Source organism: Rhinolophus sinicus, chromosome 7 (assembly GCF_057876585.1).
Source record: "Rhinolophus sinicus isolate RSI-liver-muscle chromosome 7, RSI-T2T, whole genome shotgun sequence".
NCBI lineage: Eukaryota > Metazoa > Chordata > Mammalia > Chiroptera > Rhinolophidae > Rhinolophus > Rhinolophus sinicus.
Genome location: NC_142507.1, coordinates 35,428,794 through 35,454,967, shown reverse-complemented (window position 1 = coordinate 35,454,967; position 26,174 = coordinate 35,428,794). Strand labels below are relative to the sequence as shown.

The window sequence follows — 26,174 nt, the reverse complement described above, 5'->3', positions numbered from 1 at the left end:
GGCATCTTTGGATTGCTTTATGGCTCCAGAAAGATGGCCCCAGGTGGGGCATGAACTGCGGCTGAACTTGATCTGCAGAGACTCCCTCCCAAGTAGCTCTGGGGCTGGTGTACCCAGATGCCAGCTTCCAAACAAGCTAGAGCATCACCAAGCCACTTCCAAGGATGACACACCCAAGGGGTAGATTGAGCAGGTACCAGAGTCCTGCTGAGGCAGATCATGCCCTGTATGGTCAGCCCCTGTACCACAACTCCTCCAATGTAGTCACAGCCAGTCCTCACAACCAATCAGCCTGAGGGTCAATCCCCCCACCACTGACATGCAAACAGTAACCAAGGCTCAACTACAACAGGAGGGCACACACAACCCACATTAGGGACACACCTAGAGTACATGGCTCAGGTGACCAGGAAGACTGTGCTACTGAGCCCCACAGCACACCTACTACATAAGGCCACTCTACTAAGACCAAGAGACACAGCAGCCCTACTTAATACATAGAAATAAACACACAGAGACAGCCAAAATGGAAATACAAAGAAACATCCCAAATAAAAGAACAGAACAAAGCTCCAGAAAAAGATCTAAACAAAATGGAGACAAGTAATCTACCAGATGCAGAGTTCAACACACTGGTTATAGGGATGCTCAGTGATCTCGGGGAGAACTTCAACAAAGAGACAGGAAATGTAAAAATTGAGATAGAAAACATAAAAACATAAAAAGAACCAGTCAGAAATAAATAATACAATAATGGAAATGAAGAATACATTACAGGGAATCAACAGATTGATGAAGCACAGGAGTAAATCAATCATTTGAAGATCAGGTAGCAAAAAACATGCAATCAGACGAGCAATAGAAAAAAAAATCCAAAAAGAAATGACAGTTTAAGGGGCCTCTGAGACATCAAGTATACCAACAATTGCATTATAGGAGTAACAGAATGAGAAGAGAGAGAGCAGGTAACTCAAATAGTGAAGAAATAATGATGGAAAACTTTCCTAACCTGGTGAAGGAAAGAGACATACAAGCCCAGGAAGAGCAGAGACTCTGAAACAAGATGAACCCAAAGACACTCACACCAAGACACATCATAGTTAAAATGCCAAAGGTGAAAGACAAAGAGAGATTCTTAAAAGCAGCAAGAGAAAAGCAGTTAGTTACCCACTAGGGAGTTCCCATAAGACTATCAGCTGATTTCCCAACAGACACTTTGTTGACCAGATGAGATCGGAAGGAAATATTCAAAGTGATGAAAAGTAAGCACCTAAAACCAAGATTAGTCTACCCAGCAAAGCTATCATTTAGAACTGAAGTACAGATAAAAAAAACTTCCAAGACAAGAAAAACCTAAACGAGTTCATCACCACCAAACCAGTATTACAAGGAACCTTAGAAGGACTTAAGACAAAAAAATAAATAAATATATACAAAATATGAATAATAAAATTGCAATAGCTAAATACCTATCAACAATTACTTTTACTTTCAACGTTGGATTAAATGCTTCACTCAAAAGATAGGGGGGATGACTTGATAAGAAAACAAGACACCCATGCTGCCCACAAGAGACTCACTTTAGATCAAAAGACCCACACAGACTGAAAGTAAAGAGATGGGAAAAGATATTGCCTGAAAATGGAAACAAACAGACAAATAAAAAAGCTGGGGTAGCAATACCTACACCAGACCAACATGGACTTTAAAACAAAGAGTATAACAAGAGACAAAGAAGGACCTAGTAATCCCACTTCTGGGTATTTATCCGAAGAAACCCAAAACACTACTTCAGGGGGATGTGCTCATCCATATGTTCACTGCAGCATTATTTACAATAGCCAACATAGAAGGCAACCTAGGTGTCCCTGAATGGATGAAGGGATAAAGAAGATATGTGTGTGTGTGAGTGCGTGTATGTGTGTGTGTGTGTGTGTGTGTGTGTGTGTGTATAATCTCATATATATCTATACCTGGGTGCCAAAAAATGTATACAAATGGACACTTTGGTCAATGTTGCTCAAGCAGTAGTTCACCATAATCAGTGTCTAGATGCTGATGGCAACCACTTTGAGCACTTCTTGTAATTGCAGAAGTCAAACATGACTTATATTCATCTTTTGTTATCAGTATATATTATTACAATTTTAACAGTATTATTTTCCTTTCTTAAAATATGTAGAATATTTTGATATACATATATATATATATATATATATATATATATGAATATTACGCAGCCGTGAAAAATAATAAATCTTGCCATCTGTGACAATATGTATGGGCCTAGAAAGTACTGTGTTGATTGTAGTAAGTCAGACAGCAAAAGAGAAATGTCATATGATTAAACTTATAAATGGAATCTAAAGAACAAAATAAACAAAATGGAAACAAACTCATAGATAGAGAACATTTTGATGGGTGTCAGATGGTAGCAGGTCTGAAGATGGGTGAAAAAGGAGAAGGGATTAAGAAGTACAGTTGGTATTACACAGCAGTCATGGGAATGTAGGGAATAGCGTAAGAAATATAGTCAACAATAATGTAACAACTATGTATGGTGTCAGATGGGTACTAGATTTATCAGAGTGATAGATGGGAGGGGGTTTGGGGGCCAGGTGAAAAAGGTGAAGGGATTAAGAAATACAAATTGATAGTTAAAAAACAGTCATTGGGATACAAAGTTAAGCATAGGGAACATATCAATAATATGGTAATAACTATGTATAGTATCAGGTGGGTACTGGTCAGGGGGATCACTTCTTCAATTATATAAATGTGTAACCGCTATGCTGTACACCTGAAATTAATATAAAATAACATTAAAGGTCAACTGTAATTAAAATATTTAAAAAGGGGGTGGAATAAAGGGGAATAAGAGGTTCAAAATTCCAGGTATAAAACAAATAAATCTTGGGGATATAATATACAGCATAAGAACTATAGTCAATAATATTGTGTTATCGTGGTGCTGTGTCAGATGTTTGCTGGATGTATCATAGTGATCACTTCTTCAGCATAGGGAATATAATCAATAATATGGTAATAACTATGTATAGTGCCAGGTGGGTACATAGAATAACTATGACGTACACCTGAAACTAACATAATATTATATGTTAGTTCTATTTTAAAAATCTTTTTTTTCAAAAAGGACAGATCAAAATGGCGGCATGAGGTGAGCCTCTAAAAGCTCCCCTGGAATTTACAACTAATCGAACAACAATAACTCCACAAAGGACTCACGGATACCACAGAAATGCAAAGGATCATCCAAGAATACTATGAAGGACTATATGCCACCAAATTCAATAACCTAGAAGAAATGGACAAGTTCTTAGAAACATGTAGCCTTCCAAGGCTGAACCATGAAGAACTGGAAAATCTAAACAGACCGATCACCAGTAACGAAATTGAATCAGTCATCCAAAACCTTCCCAAAAGCAAAAGTCCGGGACCAGAAGGCTTCACTAGTGAATTCTACCAAACCTTCAAAGAGGACCTAATGCCAATCCTGCTCAAACTGTTCCAAAAACTTGAAGAAGAGACAGTACTCCCTAACTCATTTTATGAGGCCAACATTACCCTGATACCAAAGCCTGGTAAGCACAACACAGAAAAAGAAAACCACAGACCAATATCTCTGATGAATACAGATGCAAAAATCCTAAACAAAATTCTAGCAAATCGAATACAACAATGCATTAAAAAGATTATTCATCACGACAAAGTGGGGCTTATCCCCAGGGCACAAGGATGGTTCAACATCCGCAAATCCATCAATGTGATACATCACATAAACAAAATAAAGGACAAAAATCATATGATTATATCAATTGATGCAGAAAAACCATTTCACGATACAACATCCATTTATGATTAAAACACTTAACAAAATAGGTATAGAAGGAAAATACCTTAACATAATAAAGACCATATATGACAAGCCCTCAGCTAATCTCCTAATTAATGGTGAAAAACAGAAGCCCTTTGCTCTATGTTCAGGAACACGACAGGGATGTCCCCTATCACCTCTGCTTTTCAACATAGTGTTGGAAGTCCTTGCCAGAGCAATCAGGCAAGAGAAAGAAATAAAAGGCATCCAAATTGGGAATGAAGAAGTTAAATTATCACTCTTTGCAGATGACATGATGCTATATATAGAAAACCCTAAAGACTCCACCAAAAAGCTATTAGAAACAATCAACGAATACAGTAAAGTTGCTGGCTACAAAATCAACATACAAAAGTCCATTGCTTTCCTATATACTAACAATGAAATCTCAGAAAAAGAAATACAAAAAACAATTCCTTTTGCAATTGCAGCAAAAAGAGTAAAATACATAGGAATAAACTTAACCAAGGATGTGAAAGACCTATATGCTGAAAACTATAAGACATTTTTGAAAGAAATTGAAGAAGACACAAAGAAATGGAAAGACATTCCGTGCTCATGGATTGGAAGAATCAACATAGTTAAAATTGGCCATATTACCCAAAGCAATATACAGATTCAATGCAATCCCCATCAAAATCCCAATGGCATTTTTTAAAGAAATAGAACAAAAAATCATCAGATTTGTTTGGAACCACAAAAGACCCCAAATAGCCAAAGCAATCTTAAGAAAAAAGAACAATACTGGAGGTATCACACTCCCTGACTTTAGCTTGTACTACAGGGCTACAATAATCAAAATAGCATGGTACTGGCAGAAAAACAGACACATAGACCAATGGAATAGAATTAAGAATCCAGAAATAAAACCACATAAATATGGACAAATAATTTCTGACAAAGAAGCTAAAAACATACAATGGAGGAAAAATAGCCTCTTCAATAAATGGTGCTGGGAGAATTGGAAAGCCACGTGCAAAAGAATGAAACTGGACTGCTATCTGTCACCATGTATCAAAATTAATTCAAAATGGATCAAAGACTTAAGCATAAGACCTGACACAATAAACTGCATAGAAGAAAACATAGATACTAAACTTATGGACCTTGGGTTCAAAGAGCATTTTATGAAGTTGACTCCAAAGGCAATGGAATTAAAAGCTAAAATAAACGAATGGGACTATATGAAACTTAAAAGCTTCTGCACAGCAAAAGAAGCCATAGACAAAATAAAGAGGCAACCAACTGAATGGGAGATTCTTACAAACAGTGCTCCAATAAGGGGCTAATATCCAAAATATACAAGGAACTCATGCAACTCAACAACAAAAAAAACAAACCCAATTGAAAAATGGGCAGACGACCTGAAGAGACATTTCTCCAAAGAGGACATACAAATGTCAAATAGACATATGAAAAAATGCTCAACATCACTAATCATCAGAGAAATGCAAATAAAAACCACAATGAGATATCACCTCACCCGAGTCAGCATGGCTATCATCAACAAGACAAATAGTAACAAGTGTTGGAGAGGCTGTGGAGAAAAAGGAACCCTCACACACTGTTGGTGGGAATGCAGACTGGTGCAGCCGTTATGGAAGGCAGTGTGGAGGTTCCTCAAAAAATTACGAATAGAATTACCATATGACCCAGCAATCCCTCTCCTGGGTATCTACCCAAAAAATCTGAAAACATTTATACATAAAAGCACGTGTGCTCCAATATTTATTGCAGCTTTGTTTACGGTGGCCAAGACATGGAAACAACCAAAATGTCCTTCGATAGATGAATGGATAAAGAAGTTGTCATATATATACACAATCGAATACTATTCAGCGGTAAGAAAAGATGATATAGGAACATTTGTGACAACATGGATGGATCTTGAGAGTATGATGCTAAGCGAAATAAGTCAGATAGAAAAAGCAGAGAACCATGTGATTTCACTGAAATGTGGTATATAAACCAAAAACAACAAAAGAACAAGAAAAACAAATGAGAAACAAAAACTCATAGACACAGACAATAGTTTAGTGGTTACCAGAGGGTAATGGGGGAGGGGGGTGGGATATGAGGGTAAGGGGGATCAAATATATGGTGATGGAAGCAGAACTCACTCTGGGTGGTGAACACACAATGGGATTTATAGATGATGTAATACAGAATTGTACACCTGAAATCTATGTAATTTTACTAACAATTGTCACCCCAATAAATTAAAAAAAAAAAGACAACATGATATGCATGTGAATTTTAAAACAACCAATATGCAGTACCTGTGAAATGTATGGTAGGTAGCTGACATTTATGACAAAACAGAGTTCTATTTGGACCTCTTCATTCCTTTGAAAATAGGACAACATGTGTTACACAGTCCTTCCCTTTGTTAACCAATTCTTTGCGAGACACTATATGGAAAAATAAGAGTAAGCTTGTAAGTCCTAGCCTGAAAGAAATTGCAGTGACACTGAGGAGGAAACATTGAAACATAGAGTGTAGTTAGCAGATGTGGTGAGGGGAGGATCCATTTGATGAAAATGTTTAGAATGCACTTTGTCCCTGTCTCCATCCCGTTCCCCACACCTCCCCCACATAGGTGCTTAGTATTTCAAGGTACCTTTTGTTAATAAAGCTTGCCTTTCTTGCAGTCTGGAAGCCCCTTAGGGAGCCAGGATAATCCAGCGGGAAGTCCTGGGGTTTAGGGTTTGATAGTTTAGGTTTAAATCCTGGATTTCCACTTTACGGGCTGAGGGATTTGGGGAATGTTATTTCACCTCCCTATGCTCAGGCTCCTCATTTAAAAAAAAAATTGTTGCAGAAATATATATAGGAGAGTGACATGCCCAATAAATGAAAACCATAGGAGCCCACTGAATGTCAATTTCCCTACTTTCTTCTATCACGTTGTATTTCTGTATCACCAAATACCTTGCACTCTATGTTTGCAGTTGCTGACCCTAATGTAAAATGAAAGGACAAGTATGCCATTAGGCATCCACAAGAGTTAAGTGGCAATTTAACCCAAGGAGGAGGCCCTATTGCACTAATTTGCAGGTATGAATGTAGGCCGTTCTGTCGAGATGGTCAATTATTTCAAAAGAAGATCTTTCTTGCAGAAGGACAGAACCCAACCAGAAAACAAATTCCCTTTCATGTTGTTCTTAGCCAAGAGCAGATGTCTGGCAATATGAAAACAGAGTGGTTATTTTCACAAATGAGCTCTTTCTTTCTGCAGGCAGCATTGCAAAACTGACTCTGGCTCCTGTCTGAGGCTTGAAGATTATGCTCTGTGCAGTGTTTTCAGCAGTATTCCTGCAGCTGCATTAAAAGGCACCATGACCTCTTTAAGTGTGTGGATAATCTTCAATGTGCAGTTGTAAGGGCTCAGAATTCATTGCCCTTAAACAACCAGTGGGTTCCCAACTCTACTCCTTGGGGGAGTCCAATTAGTCTCTGACTATTTGCATACTGGTGATTCTCCTCCCCCCTTTTTAACCCCATAGCTCTATTCTACTAGTGTAAAACATATATTGAGTTTGTCAGGCCCTTTTTCCTCCTGATGTTTTACATGAGTATTTATATGGAAAAGCATCTGCTTTATCTATATGCCTACTTGCTCTCTGTGGTAGTGAAGGGTCATTTTACCTCGAATTTAATATATTGCAATTAAAGGTACTCTGCTAGTATGCGTTATTCAATGTTGCCTTTGTCATAGCTTTCCAGACCACATTACCTAGTGCCTGGGCTGAGGGACATAGTTCAAAGGCACAGCCCTGACCCACAATCTGGGGTGCAGCTCAAGCCAGTCCATCAGCCCCCCTCCAGGGAGTCACTGTGAGTGCTGGCAGATACAGAGCGAGTTCCTTTCTCTTTTTTTTTCCTTTCCTTCATTAGGCCCAGCCCTTGGCACAGTTGATTTATATAAAGAAGCAAAGTAGCTGTAGAAGAAACCAAGGATCTCATGTTATATGGAATCGATAGAGGGATCCAGATAATTTAGACCAAAAAGCTAAATAAACATGAGATAAAAACTCAATTTTTGAACTCTACCAATGTTGTATTTCATGTCAGAAACCCTCAATTTACAAATCTGGACTAAGAAGTGCCTGAGCCATTACATTTCCTGACCCAATCCCAACCCCAGAGTGCCTTTTGTTCTACTTCTAGGTATGAGTTGAGAAAACGTTTATTTTTTAAAATACTTTATGGGTTTAATCTTCAGAACTTTGAAAAGCAAAACAGTCTAAGGTACTGACTCTGAAGGGTACAGTTAAGTGTCTAAAAAGATGCCACACCTGACTAAAAAGATCTTCCCGAAATTGCACAGAACACTCACTTCATTGTTTATGTTGCCTATAAGCTCAACATTTCATGTATTCATCAAATTGTACTGAAAGCCTAACATGTGCCAGGCTCTATGCAAAGTGCTCTTACTCCTTCGCAGATTAAATAATCTGGAGTAATAAACCTCTTCTTAAAGGTTCAAATACTGGATCCCTGGCAGAGATCAACTAGTTTCCAGCCATTTAAACACTGGTGTGTATTAATTCAATCGGAACACTTTCTACTATCTCCAGCTTAGATCAAGGAGTGGTACTGATATGAACTATGGTTATGAAAAGGGCAGGTGAATTAGGAATGTAAAAAAACTCTAAGAGAAAGAGTTGGCTTGGGAGTTAGAGAAATATTAGAATACAGTGTAAGTAGGTGTCTGTGCATAAGGAGACAGGACAAAGGTACAAAAAAGAGAGAGGAAAGGATATGAAAGACAAACGGCTATTTAAGCACTTTGTCCAACTCGGTCTAAGAAAGAACGAAAAAAACAACTTCCCTTCTTGTCCTACCAATATCATATGTCCCTCTGTTCTTAGCATTCAGATTACAGGCTAGTACTTTTAGGGACTGAGTTCCTCTAGGGCCTATGTACCTGAGCATTTTCAATTCATTTATCAGACCCATTCTGTGAACTACTTACCATGTCCTTTCCATGAAAAACCATCTTCCCAGTCCAAATAAACACATATACTATATTTTGGAATCCAATCCATTGACCAGCTAGAGAATTTCTGAAGAACAATTAATAAGGTTCACTTGTTCCCCTCTTCACTCACTTGGCCTATGAATGTGTCCAGGCAAGATCTACATCAAGGGAATAAGGAACGATTCCTTTGTTACTCTGGAGCCTCTCTACAGACTGTTAATCCTAAATTCACGTGGAAGAGACAATCATGTCTATCAGTGAAGGATGATACATTCAGATTTCTACTCATTACTGTTTTGTGAATGTTTACTTGAGTCACGGGATTTTAACTTGGAAGCTTCACCTTAGACACCAAGACACCGTAAAGAAAGTATTCCAAAGAAGCTGCCAGGCCACGTGCAGAATTTAAAAAGTAGTGGTTGAAAAGTAGTTACAGCTCTCCTGAAAACCCTCACTCCCACCAAGAATGTAAAATGGCCAAGTTTTTGAAGACTAAAAAAGGATTTACACGGAGGATCATTCTTTGGAAACAGCCATCAGTGTGCTTTGAGTGGGGAGGGGAGGAGATGCCTGCCCTCAGCTCAAGCTTGAAGAGAGGGCCAAAATGCGTGCTCTGATGTGTGTCCCCTGGAGTTTGGGAGAGAGTGGACAGTGATCTGACACATGCCGGAGGAACCTAACAGGAAACAGCTCTGCTAGCAACATGTGATGCACAGCTGTCGTTCCACTCCACTGTTCATGAGGGCGGAGAGTCGTACCTGTGATCCAGCCGAACCAGACCCAGCCTGGAGCCTGTGAAAACGCGGCTGAACAGGACTGTCTGGAGGTGCAAGGTAACCCCAACTGGGGTACACCCATGAGAGGCTGATGAGGGAACAGCCAAGCGGAGGAGAATGCATCTTCTGAGTCACAAATTTCCCAGGCCTTAGGAAGAACACTGGGAGGCTCCCAGCAGGGTCTCTAACTAACCTAACAAAGAGCCCATGAGAGAGGGAACCAGATTTAAACCCCCAATGCTACCTTACAGCAGTATCAGCCAAACAAGACCTTCTCAGGCCCTCTCCTACCTCCCTTCCAGAACATTGATTCTGGCAGCAACAACTGGCAAGGGAGGCGGAGGTAAAAAAGAGAGGCGAAGTCAAAGTGCTAATCTGCAACCAGTCCTTGGAGAGTTAGAGTACCGCTGACTGTGAGTGAAGTTAGAAGCCTTGCTTAGCACAGGGGATCTGGGCATTTCTAATTATTTAATGGAGACCGTGTTTGTGACTTAAGGTGACTGCAGGGCTTTTCATTACCTAAGAGTGAATAGAAAATCTTTGGACTGCAAGAGTTTTATCTAGGGTCAGAGGAAGAACTTCTCCCCACTGAATAAATTTTATTAGAATAGTGGGAGACAAAATAAAGCTGCTTTTGATTACATCCCAGGAGTCTTGCTCATTGAACAAATCAGTTATACTTACTTTTTAAAACGGAATCGCTTAAGGGAATACACAGTGATTCTTCTCAATAACTTATAAACAAACTCTAATTCATAAATTTGATAATGGTTCTCTCCTGCTAGACATTCAGAGAGAAAAAAAATTGGTTTGGTCATTAGCTTTAATTTAGATATAGCCTTGGAGTTACAAGGAACATCTTAACGACAAGCAAATGGCTCTAGACTTTATTAAAACCACACTCTAATCAAACACTCTTGAAGCAGTGCCCTTTATAAATGAAGAATGAAAATATGCAAGGTATATTTCTTTCAAAATTTGTCCAACTCTGTTTACCCATTTTTCCCCAGACCATTTTCATGATCTGCCTTTTCTACCCCCCCACAGCAGCAGCTACAAATCCCCATGAGGCAGGTTCAAAGCTAGCCCCCCGAGGAACCTACCTTTTATTCTCTGATCTTTACCTATATCACACTGCACCCGAAAAAGACTTATTAAACACATATGTCTTTTTAAACAAGTATAGACCAGGCTCTGGGCAGTGACACTAAGACAACTGGAACCTGCCTTCTCAGGACTACCAATCTAGGAATGGAACTAGATATTTAAACAAGTAAATCACTAACAGAAACCAAAGAAATACACGATGGGAGAGAGAAGCAGAGGTGATTAACTCCACTTGGAGAGGTCAGGGAAACAATCCCAGAAGAGGTGACAATTTGATCTGAATCCTGACAAGTAAATAAGGGTTTGTCAGGCAAAGAGCAAGCAGGATGGCATTATAGTTTAGGGACTGCGTGAATGGGGAATAGTGACAAACAGCATGGATTTTCTGGGAATGGAAGAGAATTTACAAAGTAATTAGGACAGGACAGAAGTCTGGGAGGTAGCAAGAATCAGAGGTGATGACCTGTGTTGTACATCTCCTTGGGTGGATCCTCTATCCGGTAAATGAAAGGGAACCACTGGAGAATTTTTAAGCTACTAGATGCCAGGTTGGAAGGAGGCAGAACATGAATGAAGTTATGACTCCTTTCCATATATGGATAACACCCAGGTCTTTCTCTTGCTTTTCTTGAACTAACAGACATGCAGGAGATATCAAACTAGCTGGCACTTCAGTGAAACTATACAGTAGCATCCACATCAAGTCTAACTCAGAGAATATTCTTGCAGTTTCTGACTAAACTGTAGAAGAAGAAAATTAGGTTATTGTGCCTCATATCTTTAGAAGGATAAATTCTTAAAAGGTAAACATTGTATTATTTTTATAGTTCTCATGACTCTGAAACAAACTACAAAATCAGAAATGTAAGAACGTTGACAATTTTCTGCAAGTGATGACAATCTGTTTTCAAAATTTGAGGGAGTTAAGTCATGTACTTATCTTTTTTTATTGTCTCTTTTAGTCTTATGTCTCTCCCCATACCTGCTGCATTTTGGTATTGTGATTTGTAAATTCTTTGCTATTTTGCTTACATCAATTCTTACCAATGAATTCAAGATCATATTCTATCCTGGGTTTACGCTTACTATTTATTCCCACAGTTTCTTAACGGGCCAAAGAACATGGTGTTAAAGATTAAAGATGATATTTATAATTATTTTATGAAACTCTTAAGCGATCACCACAGAAAAACTTAAAGATGTTTAAACTTTATTTTCAAGATTTTTACAACTGTGATTGAGTTTACTTGAGAATGTTAAGAGTTAATGAATAAAAAGGTAAACTATGTTTTTATTACATACTTAGTACCATGAAATATTGATTTTTAGCCCTAATGTATTAGATACATAGAGAATATTTTATTCTGTGATCTTTGACAGATTTTCAATAATAATTTTATATTTATTTTGACCAAATAATTTACGTGAATAAAAATAGAATAGTTTATCCTATTTTATTTATAGTTCACAGTATTTTTAATTATAGCCTATTCCTTCAGAATAGAGCCTTGTTTCTAGTTGTAGACAGCATTTTGCCTTTTATAACAAGTCTTGTTATTGTAATGATTTGCTAACTCTCTCTCCTTCAAAAGATTACAAGCATCATGAGGCCAGAATTCATATCTATCTCATTCATCCCTTCATTTCTATACCTATATCAGTGCCTTAGGCAAGGTAAGTGCTCCATAAATATTTGTTAAGTGAACAAATAGAAGAAAATTTATTAGTGCTTAAAGTAACATGCAGGTTGTTTGAAGACTTTTCAGAATACCCAATGGAAGTCATTACAACACAAAAAAAACAAAAACAAAAATAGACACTAAATTCAGAAACAGCTGGCATTTGAATCTAGAATGTGCTATTATTATCTATCGCAAAAGCATGGGCAAGTTAACCTAAATATCAGCTTCCTTATCTGTAAAATGGGAATAATAATAATAATAATAATAATAATATAATAATAATATGAAGTTCACAGGATGGTTTTGAGGATTAAATAAGATATCCACAAAGCAACCAGTTTAGATCTCTGAAAATTTTGATCTGATCTATTTGTTGTTCTTCAGTTGTAAAATAGAGAAAAAGTTTAAAGGAGCAGAGATGTAAGGGATGAAGGAAGGTGCTAAACATTTCTGTTGAGTATAACTTGACATTATTCTTAAGCATGAAAATGGAAATTCAAAAGAATTTCTATCACTGCTGCCATAAAAGGTGTGCCATCACTGCTAGGCCTTTTACACACACCAGTATATCAATCAATCAATCAATCAATCAATCAATCAATCAATCTCTCTTTCTCTCCCCCCATCATCAATATTTCCCATTCCAATCTACTCTCATCACTATACAAACCTAATAACATTCTTTCCTCATATGCCCTTCTAGCTACCATTCTATATCTCTCCTCCCCTTTTCAATGCAACTTCTAGAAGGTACTGTCTTTATTGAAATGCATCCTTTGCCAAATCTGATGGCCAACTTCAGAGCTCATCTTAGGATTCTATTAGCAGCATTTGAAATAGGTGATCTCTCCTTCCTCCCCCTTTCTTAAAAAAATGTGATTCAAATATCAAATTGATTTTTAAAATAAATATTTAAAAAACACTTCCACCTTATTCGTGTCTATCTCACTCTATCTCTGTCAACTAAACAATAAACACTTGCACTATTTTCTTGTGTATATTTCCAACGTTTCTTTGTACATATATAACAACTGTGGATTGTATTCCTACTTCCTCCCTTTATTATAGGTAAGATAATTATTCATACATAATTCTATGTTAGCTATTCATACATAATTCCATATTAGTGCATTTTATACATATAGTATAAGTTTCTGGAAATGTGAGTACTGGGTTGAAAGATAAATGCAGATATTACCAAGTTGCTATTCAATACAGTAGATGAGAAAATAGTTATTTCATTTTGCATTGCTCTTACTAGAAGCCATTCCATCCTTGTTAAAAAACTGTCTTCACTAGGCTTCCAGAAGACAATTCTCTCTCAGTTCTCTGAAGTCATTTGTTAATGATTCTCTCTCATTTGCTGAGTTCTTTCTGTGGCCCAACCTCTAAATGTTGGCATGCTTCACAGCTCAGTCTTCAGAATTACTTTCTTCTCTAAACTCACCAATCTGTAGCTGAGCACTCAGGCTATACTGGAAAACCATCTATATATTGACAACTTTCAAGTTTAATATTCTAGCTATGAAATTCCTCCTGAATTCGAGACTCATGTATCCAACAGTCTACGGAATCTCAGAAGAGTATCTAGTACATATTTCAAATATAATGTGTCTAAAATCAATTTCTGATTTTCCTTCACACCCAAACTTGCCACATATTATGAAGTGATAATGCCATTCTTTCAATTGCTTAGGGAAAACTATACAGATCTCCTTTAAACAGAGCATCATAAAGACTATGTGGCAACATGAGGATGTCTTCTGATACATTGTTAAAATTTGCATCTAGATTATGATTACAAATGGCTAAGAATTTAAAATAGTTACTTTTTTTGGCTAGAAGAATTATAAGTGACTATCTCCTTTTTATTTGATTTCAATGATTATACATTTGTTCATATAACTTCTCGACATATTTTAAGAGACTAGCAAAATCATTTTTTTAAAGTCTGGTATAAATATGTTTAAATAAGGATAAAATTCTTCTGAATAATAATAATCTTATGATAATCTTTAATTTTTAAAGAAAAGTATATTGAAATCATAACCGCACCATTTCATTACACATATTGTTACAGAAAATGTGTAGTAGATAGTGGCTTGGAGTTAATAACTTGACAATTAATAACCTTAAAATAAATTGTAGGCCACGCATTATAAAAATCTTGAATAACCATAATATTATGTAATAATTTCCTTTCATATCAAAACCAGATTTCTTTTGCCTTCGTGTTATCATGTAAACTATCTTTAATTTGGCATCATTTTCTTCATCCTTTAATAGAATCCCTTATAAAATGTAATATTTCCAAGAATGTAAAATAGAGCTTCAGTTGTTATTTAACTTAATATTCTAAAGTTTTTTAAACTAATGAAAAGCCCTTAGTTATGTGGAAATTAATGATGATATCTGTTGTAAATCCACAATTTTGTATGTATATCTCTGTTCATAAGGTTGTTCAAATATAGCAAGTGCAGATGGTGATAACAAAACTGATATTATCTGACATAAATATATATTTGTCAGACAAATGTGCTATCTCACTCTGTACTCTATGAAATAGAGGGATAAACTCCAGAGACTTTTAATCCAATCAGCAAATATATTTTTAGAGTTATTAATCTCTGGTAGAGAATTTAAGATCAAATATTTAAACAAGTTTGAAATCAGTATGCTTATATGTTCCAAAATGATTCCAACAAAATTGAGTATAGTACTACTTTCCCAGCACTTAGTTTTTTGCAAGATACATACATGCAACAAACATAAAAACCCTAGACAACATTGATTATCGTCAAATACCACCAAACCTGACTTCTTATTCTACGGCTCAAATAATAATGGAAAATAGTAGTGGTGATAAAATGGAGAAAGGACTTAAATAGTAACTTTGTAAAGACTACTTGAGCATAATTGCTCCATGAAACATCCAGTATAAATGAGGTCCTAGAGCAAATGATGTTTTTCCACATCTCAAAAGCCATCCCCTCTACCTGAGTTCTCCCTTCTGACTTGCCGAGGGATCTGGAGAGTACATTTGTCCATTCTTTCTCTTACACCTTCAACCTTCCCTTCTCCATGGGCTCCTACTTTTGTCTCCAAATACGCATGAGTCTTCCTCAGTTAGAAAGCAAAAATCATTTCACTTGACCTTTTTAACTCATTTAAGTTATTAATATATTCCCTCTCACAAATTTTCACATGACTCACATTTTTTTCTGGATGAAGAAAGCTAGTGAGATTAAAGGAGTGTTGCATTTTTTCATTTATATATTTAACACCGGGCAAGGCAGTGAACTACTTTTAACATTTATTAAAGGAGTGCAGTAGCTGGTCTACCACACCTCTTCCCTTCCTTCCTTCCTTGTTTGGAGAATGCAACCATTCTCAAGGCTTCTCATCACTGAGCTGCCATTCAAACAACACTGTTTGCTCATTCCTCATCTCTTCAATCACACTTCACTATATTTTACAACAAGAATGCACCTGGCTATCTTCCTGACTTTTGGAGTTCTCATTTAAGGTTACTTTCATTCCTCTTCTTTCTCTAGCTTTATCAACCTGAAGATGCCCTCTAAAATTCATTTTTACCCTTAGTATTTCCTCTTGTGGAGAACTCATCCAGTCTCAAAGCTCCTCATCACTAATTCTTTCAAGAAACATTAGAGAGTGTTTAATTTATGCATGTGCTGTTCTAGGCACTGGGTTCACAAGTATGACTCAGGCCACGCCCTTGTCCTTGAGGAGCCTAGAACTGAGATGGAGAAAAGACAAACACACACATACACACACACACACACACACACACACACACACATCAGTTATTGAGGTGTAGCTAGAACAGTGGGCCCAGCATAAGAGATAAGGGGATATCTGAGTCATAACTGATAGGCCATGGTCAGATGTTTAAACATGCACATACATATATACATATATGATATACGATTATATAACATATACTAGCATATACGGGCATGCCTCATTTATTTTTGCATTTCACTTTATTGTGCTTCACAGATGTGTGTGTTTTTGTTTTTGGGTTTTTACAAATTGAAGGCAAGACCCTCTACTAGTGAAAAGATTATGATTCACTTTCTTGTGATACTCATTTTATTGCAGTGGTCTGGGACCAAACTTTCAGTATCTCCGAGGTACACCTGTATATGTAAGTGAATTCCAGAAAGCACAAGCAATATACAAGAGATTTGAAGGGAAGCAAGAGCATGACAGGAAAATTCCTAATCCTCCATGAGCAAAGCAGACTTTTTACACACACTTAAAGCTTTTCAGTGTTCCCTAAGACTCCATTTAACTGTCTTTTTATAACATTAAACACAACATGCCTAAACATACTCAAAAACTGTGCTGTCTAACAGAAATCTAATGAAGACCACACGTAATACTTAAACATAGTTGGTATCTACAACAGAAAAAGTAAAAAGAAAGCAGCTAAAATTAATTTTAAAATGTATTTTATTTAAGCCAATATATCTAAAATACTGTCATTTCAACGTGTAATCAATATAAAAATTATTAAGGGGGTATTTTAAATTATTTGTTTAAACTAACTCTTTAAAATCCAGTGTGTATTTTCCTATTATAGCATATCTCATTTCACATTAGCCCCATTTCAAAGTGCTCAATAGACAGCTCTAGCAACACTAAAACAGTAAGACATTGCACATGAATAAACAGACGAATGAAACAATAACAGAAAGTACAAAAGTAGATCCAAAAAGAAATGTCAATTTATTATAAGGTGGAATCTCAAACCAGTGATATAAGGATTAAATTTTAAATAAATGGTATTATAACACATGGATAAGAATCAAAGGACAAATTTTGACCCTTACAGATAAACTCTAAATGGATTAAAGATCATGAAAATATTAGAAGAAGATATGGACGGACTTTTTAAATAAGCTTGGAGGAGTAGTTCTCGCTGATTCTGACTCAAAAATCTAGAAACCAAGAAAAATTTAATAAGTCATACTACATTTTTTTAAAAAGCACCAGAAATAAATGCAAAAACAAAAGACAAAGTGGGGGGAAATGTCAGCTGATCTCCCTAACAAATATATAGCTTCACGATATAGAGAAGTAAAGGAAAGCAAGACAGTAAGAATTAGGCAAAGGATGTGAATAGACCGATCTTAGTAATAGAATTACATATATTTTTAAACATGATAATTTATTATCATTTCTTACCTAGCATACTGACAAAAAATGTTAAAGTGTGATAATATACACTGTTGTGAAAGCTATAGAAAATAGGCAATCTCAGAAACTGCTGGTGGGAATATAAAGTGGTACATGCCCTCTGGAGGGTAATTTGGAAATATCCATCAAAATTACTAAGGCTTACTCTTTAACCAACTTCTTGAACTGATTTATAGTGTTCCACATAAGCAAAATGGCAAATATACTAGGACATCATTGCAGCATTGCTTCCAGTAGCAAAAAATAGGACACAGACCAAGAGAACTGTTACACATAAACTATGATACACAGTACATACAACAGCATGCTATGCAATACTGAAAAAGTGAACATACAAACAAAAGGATGACCGTCTCTGTACACAAATATGGAAAGAATCCTAAAAGATATTTTAAGTGAAAAACTCAATTGTGCAGAACACACACACACTCACGCACATGTTATCTCCCAAGAGAACCCCCTTTCTCTCCAAAAATATTATATATGTATATGCAGACATATACATATATACCCATACTGTACATATACATATATGTGTATATATACATACAAGTATATATATAAATATGTATATTATATACATATATACATAGTTACCTTTTACATAAGAAAAGGAATAAATCTGCCCAGTTGGGTGTGTTTTTCTCTGAGAAAGTGCATAGATGGATTCGTCCATAGTTGGGCTTGCCAGTCAGAGAAAAAGGCACAATAACAGGAGAAGGGAGTATAGGATTTGATTAGAGACTGACTAAAGCTTCGTACTAGGAAAAATAAGCTGAATGGTGGAGAGGTGGACAGTGAGAATGAGAGGAAGGTGTAGTGAAGAAGAAAGGAGAGGGCCAATGATGACACAGAGTGAATTAACTGAAACGGTAAAGGTTGGGATAAAAAATAGGGTCTGGAAAATTCTCCTCAATGACACGTCAGTCATGAGTTGTTCCTCCACATTTCTACACTTCTTACATTCTAGACTCCAAAGTCTGGCTTAGTTGTGCTGTCTCAGACTTTCTTGCTGCTCCGCCTTCCTTGGTTCAAATCCTGGGTGCATTACTTTACACCTGTGTGGCACTAGAAAAGCTGCTTAAATTTTTATGCTTAAGTTACTATACAAAAAAAGAGAAAACAGTGATACCAATTACTTGAGTTTGCTGTCATCTTTATTATTTTGAATCAAGGACCATAAAACAATTAAAATACAGAAATGTTTTCTTATTTGTTGTGAGACAATTTCTGATTTCAGAGATGTAATGTGAAAAAATACACATCTTGGATTTGATTCTTATTGAATTAGTTTGTTCCTTCAGCATGGAACCTAGGCCTTCTAAATTAATATTTTTAAGACAAGTTAAAGATTTACTATAACAAATTTACAATCCATTAATATTCATTACCAATCCACATTCCACCTAGAATTTACTCTAAAACAGTGAAATAAATCAGCCAAATTATAGTTGCCCTGAAAGGAGATGCAAGATATTTTCACGGCTCCTTTAGACAATACTTATTGATAAATGTTTCTAGTGGAACACTGACCAGTTACAATGTGTCCTATCTTCTTCATATTTATTGCACAACTGAAATTTATTGTGTCTGTTTATCTATGACCCTTTACTTATGATGCTGCAGAAAAATTAGGGATAATGATGTTAATATCACCAAATTAAAAGACTATGTACATCAGAAGAAAATAAAGATTTGGAGTCAAGTTTTTCTGTATTCTTACCTTACCTCTCTTATTTTCTGTCTGTATGAATTTGGATAAATTGCTAACCTTCTCAATCCTCTGTTTTTTAATTTGCAAAATGGGTATAATAATACTATTTAATAGAATAATTGTAAGTATTAAAGAACATTTTGTTAATTAATTACCTACACGTTAGGCTTGAATGTTTGTCCCTAACCACATACACCACTTTCTGCCCTGGCACTCCTAAGAGCCAGCGTAAGCTTAAGTAACAATGGGATACTTAGAAAGTTGGACTTATAACACTACAGTTCTACAGTTACTGAGATTACTCTCTCTAGCCTTCCCCCACCCCACATTATTTAATCACTTCCTTTTTTCTCAACATTCCATTAAAAATAGTCTTCTTCTCTTTAGTTTATGATTGATTATCTAGGAAAGGGCTGGTAATGCTCTTTGTGAGTAACGTTACATATTGAATTGAGAATAAAATAGCTGAAAACAGTCTGAGGCAGTTCTAGTTGGCACACAAATCAATTATTGAACATCATTTAACAGAAAACAAAACATGCACACTCAGTAGAGAACCAATTTTGCCCTCAACCTCTTCCTGAGTGAAATTATATATAGATATATCTATATAGATATATATCTATATATCCAATAGGAGATATATATATATATATATCTAATTAGGATATATATATATATATATATATATATATATATATATATATATATATATATATTATATATATATATAATATATATATATAATTAGGATGGCTATATAGTAAATATATATATATATATAAAATTGCCGATCTATCCTATTGGGAAAAAAATTAAATATCAATATCGCCATTATTTTGAGCCAGAACAGAGATGTTTGAGCCAGAACAGGTATGTACCCATAGGCCTTACCTGCAGGAAAACAGAAATTAGAGTCTCTGCACCTTCAAGTACTATTTTGTGTAAAATACAGATGCAAGAGAATTGCATATCCACTAAAATAGCTTGTAAAGAAATGGTGGAGATAGCGCATAGAATCCTCTTGTTTCTGTGCACATGCCTCTTTGCAATGTGACTTTGTTCTTCCTTCCATCAAGAGTTAGACGCCATTTCTCCACCAGCTTATATTTAGGTCATACATAATGTGACATACATTATGTTATAAGAGTTCCAAGTCCAAGCCTTTAAGGGCCTCACTACGTTCACTGTTACCCCCTTGGAAACCGTGTAAAGAAGCCTGAACTAGCCTTCTTGGCAATTAGGGGCTACAAAGAGAGAGGGGAGAGCCCTGTCATCAACCAGACGTGAGAGAGGCCATGTTGAGCATGTAGGCCATGAAGCTTCCACATTACTTCATTCACATGAGTGACCCCGAGTGAAATGTACAGACAAACCACCAGCTGACCCCAGCTGGAATTTCTTTTTTTTTTTTTTTTTTTTTTTTTTTTTTAATTAAATTTATTGGGGTGACAATTGTTAGTAAAATTACATAGATTTCAGGTGTACAATTCTGTATTACATCATCTATAAATCCCATTGTGTGTTCACCACCCAAAGTCAGTTCTCTTTCCATCACCATATATTCGATCCCCCTTACCCTCATCTCCCACCCTCCACCCCCCGCCCCCGTTACCCTCTGGCAACCACTAAACTATTGTCTGTGTCTATGAGTTTCTGTTTCTCATTTGTTTGTCTTGTTCTTTTGTTGTTCTTGGTTTATATACCACATATCAGTGAAATCACATGGTTCTCTGCTTTTTCCGTCTGACTTGTTTCGCTCAGCATTACTCTCTCAAGATCCATCCATGTTGTCACAAATGTTCCTATATCATCTTTTCTTACTGCCGAATAGTATTCCATTGTGTATATATATGACAACTTCTTTATCCATTCATCTATCGAAGGACATTTTGGTTGTTTCCATGTCTTGGCCACCGTAAACAAAGCTGCAATGAACATTGGAGCACACGTGTCTTTATCTCTAAATGTTTTCAGATTTTTTGGGTAGATACCCAGAAGAGGGATTGCTGGGTCATATGGCAATTCTATTCGTAATTCTTTGAGAAACCTCCACACTGCCTTCCATAACGGCTGCACCAGTCTGCATTCCCACCAACAGTGTATGAGGGTTCCTTTTTCTCCACAGCCTCTCCAACATTTGTTATTGTTTGTCTTGTTGATGATAGCCATTCTGACTGGGGTGAGGTGATATCTCATTGTGGTTTTGATTTGCATTTCTCTGATGATTAGTGATGTTGAGCATTTTTTCATATGTCTATTTGCCATTTGTATGTCCTCTTTGGAGAAATGTCTCTTCAAGTCCTCTGCCCATTTTTCAATTGGGTTGTTCGTTTTTTTGTTGTTGAGTTGCATGAGTTCCTTGTATATTCTGGATACTAGCCCCTTATCGGAGGCGCTGTTTGCAAAAATCTTCTCCCATTCAGTTGGTGGCCTCTTTATTTTGCCAATGGTTTCTTTTGCTGTGCAGAAGCTTTTAAGTTTCATATAGTCCCATTCGTTTATTTTAGCTTTTACTTCCATTGCCTTTGGAGTCAAGTTCATAAAATGCTCTTTGAACCCAAGGTCCATAAGTTTAGTACCTATGTTTTCTTCTATGCAGTTTATTGTGTCAGGTCTTATGCTTAAGTCTTTGATCCATTTTGAATTAACTTTGGTACATGGTGACAGATAGCAGTCCAGTTTCATTCTTTTGCACGTGGCTATCCAATTCTCCCAGCACCATTTATTGAAGAGGCTGTCTTTGCTCCATTGTATGTTTTTAGCTTCTTTGTCAAAAATTATCTGTCCATATTTATGTGGTTTTATTTCTGGGTTCTCAATTCTATTCCATTGGTCTATGTGTCTGTTTTTCTGCCAATACCATGCTGTTTTGATTATTGTAGCCCTGTAGTACAAGCCAAAGTCAGGAAGTGTGATACCTCCATTATTGTTCTTTTTCCTTAAGATTGCTTTGGCTATTCGGGGTCTTTTGTGGTTCCAAACAAATCTGATGATTTTTTGTTCTATTTCTTTAAAATATGCCATTGGGATTTTGATGGGGATTGCATTGAATCTGTATATTGCTTTGGGTAATATGGCCATTTTAACTATGTTGATTCTTCCAATCCATGAGCACGGAATGTCTTTCCATTTCTTTGTGTCTTCTTCAATTTCTTTCAAAAAAGTCTTATAGTTTTCAGCATATAGGTCTTTCACATTCTTGGTTAAGTTTATTCCTAGGTATTTTATTCTTTTTGCTGCAATTCCAGCTGGAATTTCTGATCAAGAGAATCAAGAGCAAATAAAATGATTATTTTAAGCCACTAAGGTTTTTGTTTCCTGAAAATAGTGGCATATTTTATTAATTCTCAACAAAGTTCTTCAGAATATTAATAATAAAAGTTTGATATATATTTTTAGAAATTGCAACTTTTGGACCCAACAAAAGCCAGGCTATACCAAAAGAAGGTAAGATCTTTTCTTCTGATTCACCATCCATAACTTGCTCTGTAACTACTTCTGCTGGAACATGTTTGAATTTCAGTTCTCAGACCAATGATTAGACTAGGGTAGCTAATAAAAGACATTGGCATTTCATTTGTACAATACCCTCCTCAAATCATCTGGAGATCATTTATCCTTGTTCTCACAGAGTTGGTCATGCTCTAGTTTTTAACAGTTCTTTATTGTTGTCATAACTTCATGTGTTTTTTTTGTTTTTTTTTGTTTTTGTTTTTTTGTATCCTACTTCTTTTGAAGATGCTTGTTGAGAAACAGGATGCAAAGCAGTCCAAACTTGTTGCATAAATATCCTGCCTCATTAAATTCCAGTCTATATCTTCACTTGTATTTATAAACGCAATGAAATCCAAGTCAAAGATGATACTTTTGACTCCTCGTATCTTAAATATCTGCTTTGCCAGAAGGGAGTAAAATGACACAACTGGTGTGGGAAAATCCAGGGTCCTTGTCTCTAAAATTGGTTTTCTTCTAATAAACTTCAAACTGGTAGGATTTGATGTATTTTCTGTTGGAATAAACATATTTCATATGCAGTTTCAGCTAAATGATGTTGAATCCTCTTCTCGGTGAAATAGAAATCGAAACTAAACAACCACACATTTTACTTACATCATAGTCCTATACATATATCACTCGGTGACTTAGTGATCAGACAAATAGTTGGAAAAGTGGTCTTTATACATATTCATAAAGAGGTTGCTTCTCAGTGACATGCAAATATATCATGTGACAGAATCACTAGCATAGCTGCACAGCAGGGTCACAGATTCCCCACCACCATATGGGTGATCTGTTACACAGCAAAATAGATAACTGATATACCCACCCAGAGGGTGCAGCACATTGTAGAGAAAATAATATCGGAAAGAAGGTAATCTAGGTCCAAATCCTGGTTGCACCATAGATTAGACATGTGAAACTGGATGTATGTCTTAGCTTCTCCAGACCACAATTTCCTCTTGTGCAAACAGAGATTTCATTGGACAATCTCTTAAGTCACCTGAATTACAAAATTTACGTTTCTAAATTACTACAGCTACTGGTAACAGCAATTGTAGATCTAAATTAATTGAAACTTTGGTTTCAGAATAGTGCTCCTAACTGTTTAGATAGCCCCAACTCTCCCCTGCTAAAGGAAGATGACATCTGTTACCTCTCTGAGAACAACAATTCTGCAAAAAAGTCTAAGGGAAGCTGCTATTTGGGGAGAGAGTTTCCTTTTACAAGCTGAATAATACAATAAGATAAGGTGAATAATGCTGACCTGTATGTGTAAACTTAACTCCAAATATGAACTTACAGATCTTTTACTATTCCCTATTTCAGAGCAAAATCATTTCTAAAAATCCTTAGCCATGACAAAACCTAACCATAGGTATCTGCAGAAACATAGAAATATTTGACTAAAAAAATGCTGCACAAAGCTTTCTGTGTTCCCATTTTCTAATGTTCTCATATAATTTTAAATGTCAAAAACTAAAAATAATAAATTGTGTACTATAAGAAATTCAATTAAACTATAGACATCTTTGAATCTACTTATTTTGTAGCTGGCTAAATGTTAATCAGAGGTTTTGAATGTAAACATTTCTTAAGTAGAAGACAAAACATTTGTAATTAGTCTCAGGAAAGGCTTACGGCATCAGTGAAAGTGCCCTTTATCTGGAGTCAGATATCCATAGTTGAGTCTACAATCTGTCTCTTAGCTGGGTGACCCTGGACAAACCATTCACCTCTGTGAGCTGTAGTTCCCTGCTCTGTAAAAAAAAAAAAGTGGTGATGATACCTGAACCTGACTATTTCACAAGATTATTATGAGAATCAAATCAGAGCATGCATGGATAGGTTTCTACAATTGTTCTATTGCCAATATCCAGAAAAGGAAAAGTGAGGGGCCTACACAAATCCCAAACAAATGCAATGCCCGAAAGTCAGCTGTTATGTCCATAAAGCCGTAAGATTCTGGATGGCAATGATTCACACCAGAAGTAGATTTTGTGTTTTCTTTTGTATGACCAATTTCTTTCTTCACAATTGATTTTTTTCCCCATCTTTATTTTTCTGCCCTTTTACTTTTTGTGCCAGGTGGCCTTCTCGCTCATATGTTCTGTAACTCAGCCAACAAACATTCTCTGAGTACCTAGTGAACATGGAGGGCAGAGATAGTCAATGTCATAGAAACAACAAGTCATTTCAAGGTAATGAAAAATAATAATAATGAAAACATGGCCAAAATGCTACAGCAGCAGAGAGGAAGCACTACTATCTTTTCCAAGGGGCAGAGGAAAAGACACAGGAATGACTTTTCAAAGAAAGTGACATTTGAGCTGTATCTTGAAAGATGAGTAGAATTTTTCTAGGCAGACAAGGGACATTTAAGGTTATTCATAAGATCACAGCATATGCACGGGCTGGTTGTTTAGCTCAGTTGGTTAGAGCGTGGTGCTAACAACACCAAGGTGGCTGGTTCAATCCCGGTGTGAGCCACTGTGAGATGAGCCCTCCTTAAAAAAAAAAAAAAAAAAAAAAAAAAAAAAAAATCACAGCATATGCTAAGAACGGCAATTAAAAAATGATAATTTTGAGAGCTAACATCTATCAAGCTTTTGTTATATGCTAAGGAAAGAGTTTGTAGTCTATATTTTAAAGAAAAGGGAAGATAGTTTTTGATACTATTTAGAGTATTTCACATACCAAATATTCAATTTGTGATTTTTCTATTTACATAATCTTTTGACAAATTAATGCCTCTAATTAGTGACTCAGTACCATGATGCCCTCCAACGAAAATTTATCTCAAGGCTATTCATCTAGTTTTTAAAATGTACTCTTTAGTTCAATGCAAAAGAAAGAATAATTAGTGATTAATTATTAACAAATAAAGATTGTAATAACTTAACAATAGTATATTTTAGGAATCTAGTCTTCCTATTTATAGGGTGTTTAATCTTTAAAAAATTACAAATAAAATGCTAGCTATTGAAACCATTATCAATTTAACTTGCTCTTTTTCTGACATCAGTGAAAGGGTATTATTTATCACACTAAATATATATTATAATTTTTTGTTGATAATAAAAGATCAAAGATTACCTTGCATCAAACAGAATTATTATGCCATAACATTTTATCTTGTTACAGCTGATATCAATCACTAGGTGACAGTGAGCTGCAGATTTCTCAGTCAATATCCCTGACATGCTCAAACATCTAAAATACAGCAACCAAATTCTATGTGCTTTGGTTGAGAAGGTGAAAAATGTAGCATGAATATGTAAGTGGCTGATTG

The 26,174-nt window shown here is 36.0% G+C and overlaps 1 protein-coding gene and 1 non-coding gene across 2 annotated transcripts in view; one reads left to right on the top strand and one right to left on the bottom strand.

Moving 5' to 3' along the window:
* The window catches only part of SNX7 (sorting nexin 7), a 498,765-nt gene that overhangs the window by 456,558 nt on the left and 16,033 nt on the right, over positions 1 to 26,174 (bottom strand). The gene's annotated exons all lie outside the window — the stretch shown is intronic.
* Positions 25,295 to 25,372, top strand: TRNAV-AAC (transfer RNA valine (anticodon AAC)). The gene has a single exon. It is a non-coding gene; the product is annotated as a tRNA-Val (tRNA).